At 45.7% G+C, this 17,766-nt stretch overlaps 1 pseudogene; it reads left to right on the top strand.

Moving 5' to 3' along the window:
- Positions 1-2,576: 2,576 nt before the first annotated feature.
- LOC142460735 (small ribosomal subunit protein eS27-like pseudogene) lies at positions 2,577-2,745 on the top strand (annotated as a pseudogene).
- Positions 2,746-17,766: the final 15,021 nt, after the last annotated feature.

Genomic DNA, 17,766 nt, shown 5'->3' with positions numbered 1-17,766 from the left:
ATGGTTCCTGTCACCTCCCCTCGTGCAGACAGTAACAATATAAAGAAATCCGGCTGAGGGATCCACATTAAACTCGGGCAGCAGCCTTCACCGGTGGGGGGGGGGGGGGATGTGCATAGAGAAGGGGCCCTGGAGACTTCATTAGGAGTGTTTTATTTCTTAAGTGGGTGGTGAACACCTGTTCATTTTCTGTATTTTTCTTTGGCTCTTTTAATAAAGGTTGCCTTGTCTTCTCATCAGATGGGAACTTCTGGGCACTCCGGATATGAAGATTCCAGAGGTACCCACAGCAATAGGATTATGTTCACCCAACTCCCCTTAGAGTCCAGGATCCTCGCCCCCTGGGCTGTCGGGAACCCATTCTGCAGCCCAACCAGTCCTGAGTCACTGCCAGCCTGCCCAGACTACGCTGCTAGGCCTGCAATCTCTGCTCAGCAGCTTCTTCCTAATGTGAAGATGGCAGGCACCTTTGGGCTGTCTGGGAGCCAGGATGATTGACAACTGGGGCTCCTCATGGAGCTCATTAAAGGAAGCTGGGGTGCAGGTGTAGGAGAGCCAGCTCTCTGCTGCCAGTCCCAGACCCAAGCAGAGGGCTGGGGAGGGACAGGGAGGGGGCTAGAGCCTCCTAGGCTTGGTGCCCTCTGCATTCTGCCAGCTTGAGCCCCCTGCTGTGCCCACTGCTGAGAGCGGGGTACTGCTCCTAAAGGGCCAGTAGCCAGTCTGGAATATTCATAAGTGCCAACACCTCCCACGTTTGTGCCTCAGTGCCTCCTCAGAGGGCCCTAGGCATATGCCCTTCACTGCCTTCTCTTCTAGAGATACCACCGCCTACCATGCATCCCTCCCAGCTCATCTTCCGCCCGCCCAAACCCGCTCCTTCCCCAATGTCCCCATCTTGCTACAAGCTGGACTTGCCTGCCATCATTTTGCCTTGCAAATTGAATTCCCAAAGAACTGACTCTAATGCACAGTGTAAGAAACCAGCTCTAGACACCTCTGTGTCCAACCGCCACTACCAGCGACACGTCTCCATTTCTATGGAAACTTTTCCCATCAGCTAGAATGCGCGACAAGATAGTTCAAATTTGGAAGGTGACATAAGAACCACTCCTCCCTCGGAGGGCTGTCGTCAGGATCAACCGAGTTACCGTGTAAAGTGCTTACATCCTAAATACGTATCTCTTAACTGAAAATCTCACGCTCAGCTCAGCTGGAGGCGCGCGGGCAAGCACAGGTTCCAACGACGCTCTCTTGGCCATTGTTCCCACCTCCCCTACGGACTTCCAATTCTTTCTCCCCAGGGCACAGATGCCAGGACCTGTCCTGGTTCTGGTTCCAACTCCAAATGATTGGTACAGGATACTGTCTAGTCCTCCCCACTACCCTTGGCAGGTCCTTTAGCTAACTCCATCCCTTCCCCGTGAATTCTGCTAAGGACTTTAAATGCCTGCATGTCAGCTAGTCTCTCATTGGGCTTCCCGATGGCACAGATTCCTTTGACAGTCCTCCTGGGCTACTCGGAGCTCCTGGAACAGCCCTGATTCTTAAGCCCTGACAGCAGTCTGCCTGGTCCCCCCCAGCACAGCTCAGGCCCACCGAGCTGTGCTAGTCCCTCACTATGGTATGGGTCTGACATAAGTCCCAGTCCCTTTGCCTTGGGACCAGGAAAGGTCACCCTTTCTGCCAGGGAAGCCTGTGTTTCTCCCCGCCTCCGTCCCCTACTTCTCTCAGCTCTGCTCTGCGTCTCTTGGGACAGAGATGAACTTGAGAGTTCACTGACTTATCAAGACCCTACTCAGGCTCAGGTTGCAGAGGTTAATTTATGAGGTGAACAAGCAAGAACGCAAGGCAGAGGGAGTCCCTAATAGAGAAGTTAGAGTTTTTTTATAACTTAATCTTGGAAGTGACATTCCATAACATTTTCCATATTCTATTCAGTAGAAGCAAGCTTGGGAAAATTGCTTTATAAAGTTGTTTATGAACCCCGAGTTTCCCAGGAATGGATCTAATCCTAAAGACTACCAAAGACTGAGACTGTAATGAGCAGGTAGACCACTGCCGGTCCCAGACTCATCCCGAGGTGTACACATACTGTACATATCTAATTAGCACAACACCAGCTTTGAACATGGAACTGATATTAAAACCATGGCCCATCAAAAGCAAGTTAGGAATTACCTGCTAAAACACATCTATTGCCAACTAAAACAAAAATACCAATATTTCCCCAAGAAATGAAATAAGACTCACAATCTAGCAATACAATATTCAAAATGTTCAGGATACAGACAAAAAAGTACTCTGAAAACAAAGAACCAGCACCTGGCAATGTCGCTCAATAGACATCAAGCCACGCTGACCCGATGCTGGAACGACCCAACAGAGGCGTTAGAGCAACGGTAATGCAGAAGCTCCGACAAATAACAATGTGAACTCCCTGAAAGGGAGGGGAAAACTAAGAGGTGCCTTTCCGGCGCTGATGACCCTCCGCCCTGCCCCCTCGCAAAGGATCTCCTTCACCCCTCTCCCGAAGAGGAGAAGAGAAAACACAAGAAGCTCCTGGTGCAGAGCCCAATTCCTACTTCATGGATGTCAAATGCCCAGGCTGCTATAAAATCACCACCGCCTTCAGCCATGCACAAACAGTAGTTTTGTGTGTTGGCTGCTCTACTGTCCTCTGTCAGCCGACAGGAGGGAAAGCAAGGCTCACAGAAGGATGCTCCTTCAGACGGAAGCAGCACTAAAAGACCCTGAGTCGAGATGAGTGGGAAGCCATTCTAATAAACCCATTTTGGATAAAAACAAACAAACAGTAGAAAAACGATGGTGTGGTAAGTAAGGACCAAATGGGCATCTAAGAACTAAGAACTACAATCACTGAAAAGCAGCTCACAAGCCAGGCTCACTCACAGAATCAAGAGGACCAAAGAAATAGAAAATGCACATGAAGGTAGATCAATAAAAATTCAATCAGAAAAAAAGATGGGGAAAATGCACAGTGCTTAAGGGACTTATGGAACATAACAAATCTAACATTTGAGCTATTGGAGCTTCAGAAGAAAGGGTGGGGGGGGGGAGTACAGTATGGAAGAAACACTTCAAAAAATCAAGACTGAAAATGTCCTTAGTTATAGAAATGTAAACCTATCCCAAAAAGACAGTTACTGACTCATAGCGACCCAGAGACTGTAACTACTTACGGGAAGAGACAGCCTAGTCTTTCTCCCAAAATATAAACTGACAGATTAAAGAGGGTCTACAATCTAATGGAGGATAAAACCAAAGAACTCCATGCCTGCATATATCAATGGCAGTCTAGAGACTGCAGGCTATAGCCTCCAGGCTGACTGATGAAACCTGCAGTCGCTAGACTGCCACTGTTCCCCTTATAGGTAAGCATTGTCTATCACGAGCTGCTTTCAAGATATGATATAAGGGAAATAGAGGAATAAGAAACAGTAGGAAAAAATTGAAAATCAACAATGAAATGATATACCTAAATTCACATATACAAACAATAACATTAAATGCAAAAGGTCTAAAACATCTATTAAAAGGCAGAGAAAATCAAAATGAATTTTTTAATTTATCCAACTAGGTACTGTGTATAAGAAACTCAAAATACAAGATAAGTAGTTTAATTAAAAGAGTGGTAAAATATATACCATGCAAACATTAATAAAATAATCAACAAAAAAGATGATACGGTTATATTATCAACAAAGTAGACTACAGAGCACTGAAATTACCAGGGATGAAAAAGGAAATTAATGACAAAGGATCAATTTACCAAAAAGACATAGTAATTCTAAATACCTATGAATCTAACATCAACAAAAATAAATACTAAGTAAAAGGAAATAGAGGAAAGAGCTAGGAGGTAAAGGGCATTTATAGAGGTCTAAATAAAGGCATGTATATGTAAATATATTTATATATGAGGATGGGGAAATAGATCTTCCATGATGCTCACCTTGCCAACACAATCATTGAAGACAAAGTGGGTACATAAGCAAATATGGTGAAGAAAGCTGATGGAGCACAGCTATAAAAAAAATATAGCATTTAGAGTCTTAAAGGCTTGAAGGTAAACAAGTGGCCATCTAGCTCAGAAGCAACAAAGCCCACATGGAAGAAGCACACCAGCCTGTGTCGAGGTGTCAAAGGGATCAGGTATCAGGCATCAAAGAACAAAAAATCATATCATTGTAAAAAGGGAATTGCAAATTGGGGACCTAAGACTAATCAGTAGGCAACTGGACATCCTCTTATAGAAGGGTCACGGGGAGTAGACAAGCCAGTCAGGGTGCTGTGGAGCAACGATGAAACATACAACTTTCCTCTAGTTCCTAAATGCTTTCTCCCCCGTCACTATCATGATCCCAAACCTTACAAATCTGGCTAGACCAGAGGATGTACACTGGTACAGATAGGAACTGGAAACACAGGGAATCCATGACAGATGATCCTTTCAGGATCAGTGCTGAGAGTGTGATACTAGGAGGGTGGGTTGGAAAGGGGGAACTGATTACAAGGATCTACATATAATCTCCTCCCTGGGGGATGGACAACAGAAAAGTGGGTGAAGGGAGATGTCGGACTGTAAGATATGACAAAATAATAATTTTATAAAATAATAAATTTATAAGATATGACAAAATAATACTTTAAAAATTATCAAGGGTTCATGGGGGAGGGAGAGCAGGGGACGGGGGAAAATGAGGAGCTGATGTCAGGGACTTACATGGAGAGCAAATGTTTTGAGAATGATGAAGGTAACGAATGTACAGATGTGCTTTACACAATTGATGTATGTATAGATTGTAATAAGAGTTGTATGAGCCCCCAATATAATGATTAAAAACAAAACAACAAAATAGTAAATAGATATATAAAGTAAAAACCACCAGAAATGAAACAAAAAAATCGACAGTCACAATTATACTTCACGAGTCCAACACTCCTCCTTCACAACATATAGGTCTCCAAGTTACAGAGGTCTTGAAAATATATTGATAGGAGAACAATTTTTAAAAAACAATGCTTTTTTAAAAGCCCACAAGCCTGGTGCTATCAAGTAGATTTCAATTCACAGTAACCCTATAGAACAAAATCGAACAACCCCTACAGGGTTCTGAAGCATTTGAAAACCTTTATGAAAGTAGACTGCCACCTCTTTCTTCTGTGGCTCAGCTCCAATCGATGACCGTCGACTAGTCACCAAGAGCTTAACCACTGAGCTACTCGGGCTCCTTTTTAAAATCATTTTATTGGGGGCTCGTACAATTCTTATAACAAGCCATGCATCCATCCATTGTGTCAGGCACCTTTGTTTCCCTCATCATCCTCAAATCATTTGCTTTCTGCTTCAGCTCATTGCATCCCACCCCCCGTCCCTCCCTCACGAACCCTTGATAATTTATAAATTATTGCTATTTTGTCATGTCTTACACTGTTCAACTTCTCCCTTCACCCACTTTTTTGTTGTCTGTCTCCCAGGGAGGGAGTTTTATCTAGATTGTTGTGATCAGTTCCCCCTTCTACTCCACCCTCCCTCCACCTTCCTGGTATCGCCACTCTCAACACTTGTCCTTAAGGGATCATCTGTCCTGGATTCCCTGTGTTTCCAGTTCCTATCTGTACCAGTGTACATCCTCTGGTCTAGCCAGATTTGTAAGGTACAATTGGAATCATGATAGTGGGTTGGGAGGGAAGCATTTAGGAACTAGAGGAAAGTTGTATGTTACATCGTTGCTACACTGCACCCTGACTGGTCCTTCTCCTCCCCGTAACCCTTCTGTAAGGGGATGTCCAGTTACCTACAGAGGGGTTTTGGGTCCCCACTCTGCACTCCTCCTCATTCACGATGATATGATTTTTGTTCTTTGATGCCTGATATCTGATCCCTTCGACACCTCATGATCACACAGGGTGGTGTGCTGTTTCCACGGGGGCCCTGCTGCTTCTCAGCTAGATGGCCGCTTGTTTACCTTCAAGCCTTTAAGACCCCAGATGCTGTATCTTTTGATAGCCGGGTACCATCAGCTTTCTTGACCACATTTGCTTATGCACACATCTGTCCTCAGCAGTCATGTCGGGAGGGTGGGCATCATGGCATTTGGCAGGGTTTTTACTGGGAAACCTTACTGCATCTACCCTACAGCTCGGTTTTTTCTTCCCCTTTCAGATTTCTTTTTGTGTCTAAAATGCTCTTTTGAACATTGAAAGGAACAAAATAATTTTTCCTCAGGGATGCCAAAACCTCCATTTTGAGACGTGATGTTGTCACCCTCCATTTTCACGCCACATCAACTTTCACAGAACAACTTGTCTTATAAAACATGTAAGTATTAGAACAGAAGAAAAATGCTTCATCAGTAATGGAAAATTACACCTCAACAAACTAGGAGAGTAAAAATATATCTGAATGTAACAGAAGATAAGTAGTAATAAATATAAGGCCAGAAACGAGTGAAATAGAAAGTATAAAAGAGGTAGATACAAATCAATGACACTCAGTGGTTTGTTGTTTTGTTGTATATTGTTGCTTGGTTTTGCTCTGTCTTGTTTTTGTGCATGTTATTATCTCTGCAGATCTGTCTAAATAAGATAGGCTGGATGAACAATTGGAGGAAAAACAACGAGACAGACAGTTCTGGGGGACATAGGAGAAGGGGAGGTTGGGGGAAAGGAAGTGGTGTTAACAAACTCAGGGAAAAAAGAACAACAAGTGATAAAAATTGGTGGTGAGGTGGGTGTGGGAGGCCTGGTTGGGCAAGATCAAGGGTAATGTAACCAAGAGGAATTGCTGAAACCCAGGGGGGTACTGAGCATGATAGTGGGACGGGAGGAAAGTCGAGGGAAATAGAGGAAAGAGCTGGGAGGCAAAGGGCATTTATAGAGGTGTAGATAAAGACATGTACATATGTAAATATATTTATATTTTAGGATGGGGAAACAGATCTTTGTGCCTATATTTATAGGTTTAGTATTAAGGTAGCAGAAGGACATTGGGCCTCCTCTCAAGTACTCCCTCAATGCAAGAATACTTTCTTCTATTAAATTGGCATTGTAAGATGCTCACCTTCCCGACACAACCGCTGAGGACAAAGTGGGTACATAAGCAAAAGTGGTGAAGAAAGCTGATGGTGTCTGGCTATCAAAAGATATAGCGTCTATGGTCTTCAAAGCATGAGGGTAAACAAGTGGCCATCTAGCTCAGAAGCAACAAAGCCCACATGGAAGAACAAACCAGCCCATGTGATCACGAGGTGCCGAAGGAATCAGTTATCAGGCATCAAAGAACAAAAAATCATATCATTGTAAACGAGGGTGAGTGCAGAGTGGAGACCCAAAGCCCATCTGTAGGCAACTGGACACCCACTTACAGAAGGATCAAGGGAAGGAGACGAGCCAGTCAGGGTGCAGTGTAGCAATGATGAAACATGCAACTTTCCTCTAGTTCCTAAATGCTTCCTCCCCCCCCCCACCCCACTATCATGATCCCAATTCTACCTTTCAAATCTGGCTAGACCAGAGGATGTACACTGGTACAGATAGGAACTGGAAACACAGGGAATCCAGGACAGATGATCCCTTCAGGACCAGTGCTGAGAGTGGTGATACTGGGAGGGTGGGTTGGAAAGGGAACTGATTACTAGAATCTATATATAATCTCCTCCCTGGGTGACAGACAACAGAAAAGTGGGTGAAGGGAGACGTCCGAGAGTGTAAGATATGACAAAATATTAATAATTTATAAATTATCAAGGGTTCATGAGGGAGGGGGAAAATGAGGAGTTGATTTTAAGGGCTCACATAGAAGGCAAATGTTTTGAGAATGATGAGGGCAACAGATGTACAAATGTGCTTGTCACATGGATGTACGTATGGATTGTGATAGGAGTTGTATGAACCCCAATAAAATGATTAAAATAGAAGAAGTGTTGTCTTTCCTAAACTGTCTGGGGACCATGGGAAGGACTGATGCAAGATGCTTTTTCCCTCCGCTTATTTTTTCCCCTTAAATTTTATCGTGTTGTGGAGACGATACAAAGCAAAATGTACACTGATTGAACCGTTAGTACGTGTGCAACATCATGACACTGATCACATTCCTTAAGACACACAGCTACTCTCACCTTCCTTTTAAGATCCCAGACCCGAGGCAACGAGCGGACACACCCAACAGAAACCCGAAGCACAACCCACTGTGAGGCCACTTAGCTGGAGGCCCCATTAAACTGCAGCCCTAAACCTCCTCACTCTGTCACCTGAGATACTTGGTTGTTCAGTAGGCAGTTCCATGGCTTCACCTTCTTTGTCATTTTTTTAAAACACATTTTTTATCAACTTTTAAATTATAAAGTAGACTGAGGTTTACATTTCAGATCATCCACTCTATCTTCAACACGTTAAACTACTAATCAAACCACCCCATTGCTGACCCTTCACCAGTTTCTTGATTTCTCTTGTCCCTCTCGTGGATGATTATTTTCCCTTGCACCCAATGTAACACCCGTCAACAATGTGGAACAGCTACTTCTTTTTATTGTTGTTTTAAACATATCTATCACACAACTTTTACCAATTCAACATTTTACAGATAGAAAACTTATCAACAGAAATTAACATAGATTTGTAACCCTACTGTTAATAAATGTGATTTTTTCCCACCACTGTTAATTCCTCTCCCTTGACCCCTCTAAATGTTTCCTCTATAATAATTATTCTGTAAATTTTTCCTCTACAATAATTATTCTAAATGTAAGTGGGTTGAGTTATCTGATCAAAAGACAGAGATGAATAGAATATTTTCGTTTTTCTAAAAAAACATGATCCAACTACATGATGTCTCTAGGAGACTCCCTTTTGATCCAAAGTCACAAACAGGTTGTAAGTGAAAGGATAGTATATCTATTTCATGCAAACACTAGTAACTCAAAGACAGCTCTGGTGACTATACTGATACAAAAAAATAGACGTTAAGTCAGCAACAGTTACAAGAGCGGAGAGGAGAGATTACATATTGGTGAAAGTGTCAATTCAACAAGAAGACATAACAGTAATAAACACATAAAAAATAAAGACTCAGTGTGGACCCATGGCAAGCCCCTGTGGGTTTCTGACTGTAACTATTTCAGAGAGTAGAAAACAGTCTTTCTTGAGAGGCGCTGGTGGTGGTTTTGAACCGCCGATCCTGTGGACTGCAGCCCAGCGAGTCACCACTACACATATAGACACACACACAGCTAAAACGTTAAAAAAAAATTAAAAACATTGAAATCATACAAAGTCGTTTTATCAACCACACTGGAGTGAAGATAGAAGTCAGGAACAGAAGGCAAACTGGGAGAAAAATTAAAAATGCATCAACCTAGCCCCCCAACCAAACTCACTGTCATGGAGTCAGCTCTGACCCACAGTGACCCTGTACGACCGGGTAGAACTGTGTCTGTGGGTTTTCAAAGCTGTAACTTATTAAGGGAGCTGAACACCTCATCTCCTCTGAGCAGGGGCTGACCTGGCTTTAGCAGCCCAACTTGTAACTATTATGTGGCCAGGACTCCCTCTATAAATCACAAGGGAAATTGGACAATACTGAGAGACAGAGAGGCGTGTCTACAGTGTGGCGGGTAGAGCTCGTGATCTGAGTGCCTCTCGCAGGGGCACCACTGAGTCGTTGGTGGGAACCATCCTCATGCCGGCTGCCGGCTGTGACAGTTCACCCAGCAAGTGAAAAACTAATGAGATGCAGAACAGAGCAGACAGTCATGAGTGCAGTTGGTCATCACTGCGATGTGGGACCGCCTGTGGATGCAAAAATCCTAGTACTCTACATTCAAGAGCATATTAGCAGAATTGGACACCAGGACTGAAGGGGGAGGTCTCCCAGGAACGCAAGGGTGGTTCAATCAACGTAACTCACCAATTACTAGAGCATATGAGGGGGAATAAAATCTGAAACAAGCGTTTGTCAAAATCCAGCACATTTTCTTGACAAAGCCCCTGGAAAACTGGGAAGAGAAACAATTCCTCTGCATGATAAAAAGTATCAGTGAAGAAACTGCAGTTAACGTCATGGTCATCGGTGAAAACCTGGACGTTTTCTCTCAAAGGAAAGGAAAAATACAAAGATAAAAGCTGTGCCTGATTTAACCATTGCTGGTTTTCATTCTATTGAAACTTCTTGATAAATGAATAAAGAAAAATACATTAAAGCCACCCAAATTAGAAATGAAGAAATAAAACTACCTCTGTGTTCAAGGCAGGATCCTTTACGGAGAGAAACAGAGAAGCCACCCACACGAACGGCCTATGAGAGCTAATAAGGGAACTCGGCAAACTTGCGGGTGTGAGATCAACACGCAAAATCCAGTGTTTTCCTTTGTACCAGCGATGAACAACCTCGAGAGGAAAACAAGAAAGCACCTCCGTGTACAATAGCTTCCCGAAGAATGAAATAACTACCCGTGAATCGAACCACAAACATTCCTGAGAGAGACGGCCCCTCCCTGGGAGAAAGGTGAGGCAGCTTGCTTCAGGGAAGATTTGCAGTCCTTGTCCTGTAGGCTGGCTACGAATTGGAATGGGCTTAAACGAGGGGGTGTATCACCCCAGGGATCAAAAGGCTTAACATATTTAAGCTTGCAATGCTTGCCAAAGCAATCTACGAGTTCGGTGCAATCCCAGCAACCGAAATTCCCAAAGCTTTCTGTACAGAACAACAAAAGCTAGTCCTTAAATGTATAGAGAAGGGCAAGGGACCCTGACTAGCCATTGTAATAGCAAAGAAGAAGTAGGAGGACTCATAACTCATCGTTTCAAAATATATTCTAGAGCCACTGCCTCTGAAGTCAGTGAGTGACCTACAGGACACAGTTGAACTGTTCCTCTGGGCTTCTGAGGCTTTACAGAAGCAGATGGTCTCATCATTATCCTGCGCAGCTGTGGGGAGGTTGGAACCTCCAACCTTGTGGTTGGTTCCCAGTCTGGTGCTTGATCCACTGTGCTACCAGGGCTCCTTTAAGACAGCAGTAGACACATAAACCAAGGGAATAGAATGGAGAGTCCAGAGACAAAGCCATACATCTGTGATGAACTGATATTCAACAAGGGGGCTAAGCCCATTCAGTGAAGGAAGAGTCTCTTCCGTGGACACTGTTGGGAATATCAGATCCACAATCTGACACCTTACACTCAAGAAAAACTGAAACTAGATCAAGAACCTCAATGTGCAAACTGAAACCATGAAACTCGGCACTGAAAACATGGCAGCGTGCCTGTGCCGCTCAGTGCCCATCCAGCCTTAGGTGAGGGGATGTAACCATGGAAACCCAAGCTGCAAGACAGAATAGACACCCGCCAGAGCATCGTGAAACTGAGAAACTGGACGGACAAAGGACCTCAACAAAAAATCAAAGCACACCTTCAGAATGGAAGCATTTGCCAGCAACCAAGTATCTGGTGAAAGTCTACTTTTCCAAATAACAAATTTTAATTGTACAAGTTTACAACAAAAGATGAGAAGTCGGGTTTTAAAAATGGGCAAGGGTCTCAAGCAGACTTTTCACCAGAGGATGTTAAAATGGCAACATTTAAGATGATCACTTGCGTTAGCTAACCCTCCGTCATCCAGTACATTCGGACTCCTAAGGACCAAGTAGCTCTAGCCAGTAGGGTTCTCAAGGCTGTAAATCTTTCTGGAAGCAGAAGCCCACATCTTGCTCTCAAGTCATTCGTATTAGAGAGATGCAAATCTCAAACACAATGAGCACTTGACTCCTATGGGAATGGCCATGATGGTTTCTAAAGGAACCTGAGGCCTGGGGAAGGCGGTGGGACAGGGACGCTGGCCTCTCATCCATTAAGGATGTAAAACAGAGCAGCGATAGGCAGAACCGTCCCGATGTGTTTCAAAAAAGTTGAGCAGCAAATTACCATAGGACACAGAGCCACGCAATGAGCTCTTGTACGAGGCCTCTTGCCTTGGTCCTTTGGGAAAATGGTTTGAGAGAGTTCCCGCTTTACCTGTCGCCTAGGTTTCTACCCTGCCGGGTTGGCTACTTTGCTGGAGGGTGACAAGGCCCTTCCAGAGTGAGCTGTGAGTTTGGCCCTGGGCTTCAGCCTGCCCCCCAAGATGGCTAATCACCTTGCAGGGGTCGGTCAACATACTAATTGAAGTGACTATGGGGATGAAGTGACTGTGGACTATGCAAAGGGGGTTGGCAACTATGCAAATGAAGTGTGTGTGGCCTGCCCCAGGGGTGGGAGTGGGGGTGGAATGGGATGGGGGGAAGATAGATCAGTCAGGTTTTGCCCCTTCTGGATGGAGCTTTAAAATGGACAAAAGCATTGTGTATCTATCCAATCAGCCCCAGAGAGGTTTTTCAAAAGAAGCTGTAGAAAGAAAGAAAAAGAGAGAGAAGACAAGGGACATGTTAACAGAGCTAGAGCACAGGGGAGTGTCCGGAGGAGTCCGGCAGCAGCCCAGCAGCGGCAGGCCTGGAGGGCCCCCAGCGAAGTGACCGGTGATGGACAGCAGGGCCCAGAGGAATTACCTGACGCCGTGAGAAGAATTGGAGCCGCTAATCCTGGTTCCCAAGCTGGACCCGGGTAATTCCTTAACAAGCCAGTTAACTCTAGGTAAGATCTGAAGTTCTGTGTGCCGTTACGATGGGTGATGGGCCCCAGAGGGAAGAAGCGAGTTGTGTGGGAGCGCTCTGGGGGTCAGAATCGGTAAACAGTTGGAAAATGGACGTCTGTCTGACCTCACGGGATTCAGCTTTGTGCTGAGGGAGCTCCTCATTATCCTGCTTGGCATGAGACAGACTCTGGTTCTTCTCCTCCCCCCCCCCACCTGCCGTTTTATACCCTGCAGTCGCAATCCTAGGACACACCCAGGAATGAAGGCTGAACCTACACAGAAACCCACACACTGTACAGCAGCCGCACACGGCTCAAGAGGTGACCAGATAAACAAACGGTGTATGTGCACACCCTGGAGCGCCACTCAGCGCTGAGAAATAAAGTCAGGATGCATGCCATTATATGATGTGCCCTTGAAAACCTACCGAGTGATTACATCGATTGCAAAAGAGCACACAGTCTATGACCTCATTTACATGAAATACGGACATCCTAAAGTGATTTAGGCAGGGCATGGCAATGCTTCGATGCATCAGTCAGCAGGGTTTTCTGCAGCTAACGCCTCAGCCGGTTCCTTCCTCTCGCAGTCTGTTCTGAGCCTGGAAGTGCTTCGGGTGTCCCTGCTGGTATTTGACATGCCAATGACATAGGCTTCAGCATCACAGTGACACACAAGCCACCACAGTATGACAAACTGATGGAGAAGTGAAGAAGGAAGGTGGAAGAAACACTGATGCTGTTGAACTATGGTATATTGACGAGGGATGTTGAAAGTACCTTGTCGGCCCCCACTTCACCCCCGGTCCCACCCTGTGGAGCCGCCAGTCCTGCAGGACTGTGGCAAGTCTTGGGCGCTGCTCTGTGTTCCTGAGAATAGGTTTGTTAAAAGTTGTCAAGAACAAGGCCTACTTCAAGAGATTCCAAGTGAAATGTAGAAGGAGCCAACGAGAGAGCTAACTGATTATGATGCTTGAAAACACCTGGTAATCCAAGATAGAAATAAGTACAATAGTCAAATACAGGATAATCGTTCAAGTAACTCATGGGATATCATCTGCCAGACGGCTATGCCCGGATAGGTGGGGATAGGATTGTCCTCGTAGCTTATGCTCATGACCTTCCAAGTGTGGGGTGAGAGTTGGCCTGAGCAATGATGCCACCGCACACTGTGCTGGCCCGCAGACTCCCGAACGGGTTTGGCCTGGACAAGAGGGCCAAGTGGAGGTCCATGTGGAAAGCACTGATGGTCAACCCGGTGCCTTCGCCTGCTATCTGGATGCCAGCCTTGCCCATAAAGGGTTTGGGACTCTGAAGGGACTGGGGACAGAGGCTTGTCTATCCCTCAGTACCAAGCAATTCCCTGGGTGTGATTCAGAAAGCGAGGAAGTCCATGCAGAAGTCCATCAGAAATGCATCATGGTTCCGAATGCTGCAGGCTACGGGAAGAGGATGAAGATGCTTACAGGAAACAATGTGCTCAATCCATACAGAATGACAGACCTCCTGACAGGATGGAGGCGATGTGTAAGAAAGCATGTGCTACTACACAAGGGTTCATGAGAAGAAGCCCAAGATGTTAAAGAGAAAAGGAGGAATCGTTCCCAGATGTTTCTTGCCCAGAAGGAGGCAGCTTCCTCAGAGCTCAGGAGCGAGCTGTGGAGAGCTAAGCCAAACCATAATTTTCCATAAGGGTTTCCCACAGAAAGAAAATAAACTTATTCACCAGAAAAGGAAGGACCATGGACTGTCAAAAGAACAGACATCTATCTGTCTTGTGGATCCAAGCAAGATTAAATCCTTGACAGCTTCAATCTTCTCTGCTGATCGTGATGGGAAGGGTGGGCATTAAATAGGAAGGCAGAAGAAGAACCGGTGCGTTTGAATGATGGTGCTGGAAATGAATCATGAAGATACGGTGGACTGCCAAAGGAACCAACAGCCGGAATGCGCCTTAGCGACAAGGAGGACGAGACTCCGTCTTCTGTACTTTGGGCATGTTATCAGGAGAGACGAGTGCTGGAGAAGGACGTCGCACTGGGTGAAGTGGACAGGCATTGAAGAGGAAGGCTCTCGACCAGCTGGACGGACGGTGATCTCAACAATGGGCTCAGAAGGTGGCCCACACCCAGGCAGCGCTTCATTCTGCTGTGCGCCAGCTGCTCGGAGTCAGAATCGATTCAGTGGCGCCCAACCCTGACCATAAAGCCGACTAGAGATGACCAGGCCAGGAGGAAGGGAGGCACGGAAAGGTTTTGCTTCGGGGGCATTGAATTTATGTTAATGATGATGGCGTTATTTCAAAAAGTACAGTGAGAATGGTTCTATGATTTGAAGAAACCAATATCTTTGAATTATGTAGAAACTCTTGAGATAATATCAAATGTGTCTTGTATATTTTCACCACAATACAGAAAAACTTACTATAAAGCTACGGAAATCAAAATCATGCCGTACTGAACATAAGGCTGGGCATAGAGCAATCAAGTAGAACTGAGAGTTCAGGAATACTCCTACATGTCCCTGACCGGGCTCTTTTAACAAGGGCGTGAAGGCGACGCAGGCCGGGCAAGCATGAGGCAGCTCTTTGGTAAAGGATGCTGGAGTAACTGGGTAGCCACAAGCACAAGAATTGGAATCAACTCAGAAGGCATCATTGACCTGAAACGTAACAACTGAAACCTGACACGCTGAGGACAAACATACAGAGAAATCTTCACGACCTTGTACCTGTCTGTAGATTCTTAAGTAGGACCTCAGTACTCCAGCAATGAAAGACAATAGCTGTAACTTGGACTACATCAAAATCAAAAACTTGTGTGAATCAAATGTTACCCAGAGACGTTCCGAAGGAGAAGCCGATGCCAAGCAGGTTGTAACAGAGGGGGAACTGTGTTGTTGCATTGCCACGTGGCTCAGTGGATTCCGAGCCAAAGACTGTGCCCCGAGCCGGGGAGAACCCCACCTGTATAGCTGTGGGACCCTTGGGGTGGTTCCGGAGGGGCCAGAGGGAGATGTGCAGGGTTAGGATTGGCTGGGTCCAATGTGTGGTGGGAGGGTCGTGTCCAATGTGTGGTGGGAGGGCCGTGCGGAGTAGGAAGCGGGAGTTCATGGAAACAGAAGCGTTAAGGATTAACCCTATGGTTTGTTCCCTCCTCGTGTGCGGTTTGCGGTCGCAGCAGGATGTGAGGAAGAACGGCTCGGGATTGAGGTGGCCTGTGTGCTCTTACCCCTGGAAAGGGGCGGGTCCTGTCTCAAAACAACACTCTCCAGAAATTGAAAAGACAACAGATAGACTGGGAGCAATATTTGGAAAGCACATATGTGGTCAGGGCCGACATCCAGGTGATAGAAGGAAGCACTACAACTCGGCAACAGAACGACAAGCTGTTGTGCTTGTGGCTCCGGGGCACCAGCCCACGGCGACCAAACCCCGTCCCGCGCCGCCCTCACAAGAGCAGACGAGCAAGTGAAGGAGCGCCCGAGCAAAGGACTGGCATTTCTCAAAAAAGTTGTAGAAGCAGACAAGCACACGGATGACTAGTTATTATGTACGGGTGAGTGGAAGCCCGCCCAGACACCGATTAGAGTGACAATTCAAATAAAACAACACGGAAATGGTCCCAAACCGACTGAACCACTGCACTTGATGTGATGGAACTGGTGGGTGGTCTGAGATGTGGACGGCGTGCCACCAGAACTGCCGGCACACAAAGACAAAATGGAAAGCAGCAAGTGTCGGCACAGAGGCGGGAACCTGGATCCTCCTCCATTGCTGGGGAGAATGTAAAATGGAGCCACCACTGTGGGGACCAGGCTAACGGTTCCCCAAAGAGCTACCCCTAAACCCCCATCCGATCCCGATTGTGCTCCTGGCTGTATCAACCTCACTGCTGTCCAGCTCATCCTGACTGCTAACCACCCCACAGGCCAGAACAGATGTGCAGCCTGCAGTCTATGGCAACTGAGTGCTTCATCCCTCTCCTGCAGGGCAGCCAGTGGAGGGCAGCCACCTGACTTCTGGTATGGCCACCGGAGCAGCAGAGGGTTCTGAGCACCGTCATGATGTTCACTCCGCCTACAGGCATAAAATATTAGACGGAAGCATTTATTGACTTGCGTCATAAAACTCATTACACTTTTGATGAACAACTACATCTTTATTCCCTTGCATGCCTCCCTTCAGCAGACAAACACAGAACATCGAACTAAGAGTCAAACAGTCAGAGGGTGACACGCTGCCATCGCTTCCGCTCTGTTATGCTCCATGTCCCCATGTGCTATTAGGAGTGGATTATGCAATTCCCATAAGTGTTCCAAGAGCTAAAAATATTGCCACAACAGTTGCTGCAAGTTCAGCAGCAGCAGAAAGGGGTTTTTCAAAGATGAACCTGGTATGTTCAGAGAAGTCAAGTCTCCTGTTGCTAGAATAACACACAATGACTTCTGACTTACTGGTCTCTACAACAGGGGTTCTCAACCTCCCAGTGCCGTGACCCTTCCATACAGTTCCTCATGTGGTGGGGACCCCCCAACCATAACATGATTTTCGTTGCTACTTCATCACTGTCATTTTGCTACTGTAATGGATTGTCATGTAAATAGGCAGGATGTATTTTCATTGTTACATATTGAACATAATTAAACACGATTAAAGTATAGTGATAAATCACCAAACAATATATAATTATAAGTTGTGAAATATTTATGTGTTTTCCGATGGTCTTAGGTAGGCGACCTGTGAAAGGGTTGCTTGACCCCCAAAGGGTCTCAACCCCGCAGGCTGAGAACCACTGCTCTAAAGGCATGGGATCCTACTGCGAAAGCTGGTCAAGGATTACTCACACAGCTGATGATGCTCGCATAAGAGAGTATCGCTAACGAAGACACCGATCAAGAAGCAGATGGAAACACCTTAAACACCAGTGTCGTTGTTCTCAGTCAGGTATTCATGGTTGCTGAGATTGGAGTGATCCAGAGAAGATGGCCCCTGAGCAAGGATGACGTGAACATTTGTGGAGTGTTTCAGAATTAAAAAAAAATAACATTCATATTTAAACCTCTTATTAACATAATCTAGTTTTGTATACTTCTTGTCTTGTTCTTATTTAAGTATTAACT

This window comes from Tenrec ecaudatus, chromosome 11, assembly GCF_050624435.1.
Source record: "Tenrec ecaudatus isolate mTenEca1 chromosome 11, mTenEca1.hap1, whole genome shotgun sequence".
Taxonomy (NCBI): domain Eukaryota; kingdom Metazoa; phylum Chordata; class Mammalia; order Afrosoricida; family Tenrecidae; genus Tenrec; species Tenrec ecaudatus.
The sequence above is the reverse complement of the archived record's forward strand: the minus strand, read 5'-3'. Positions and strand labels throughout refer to the sequence as shown.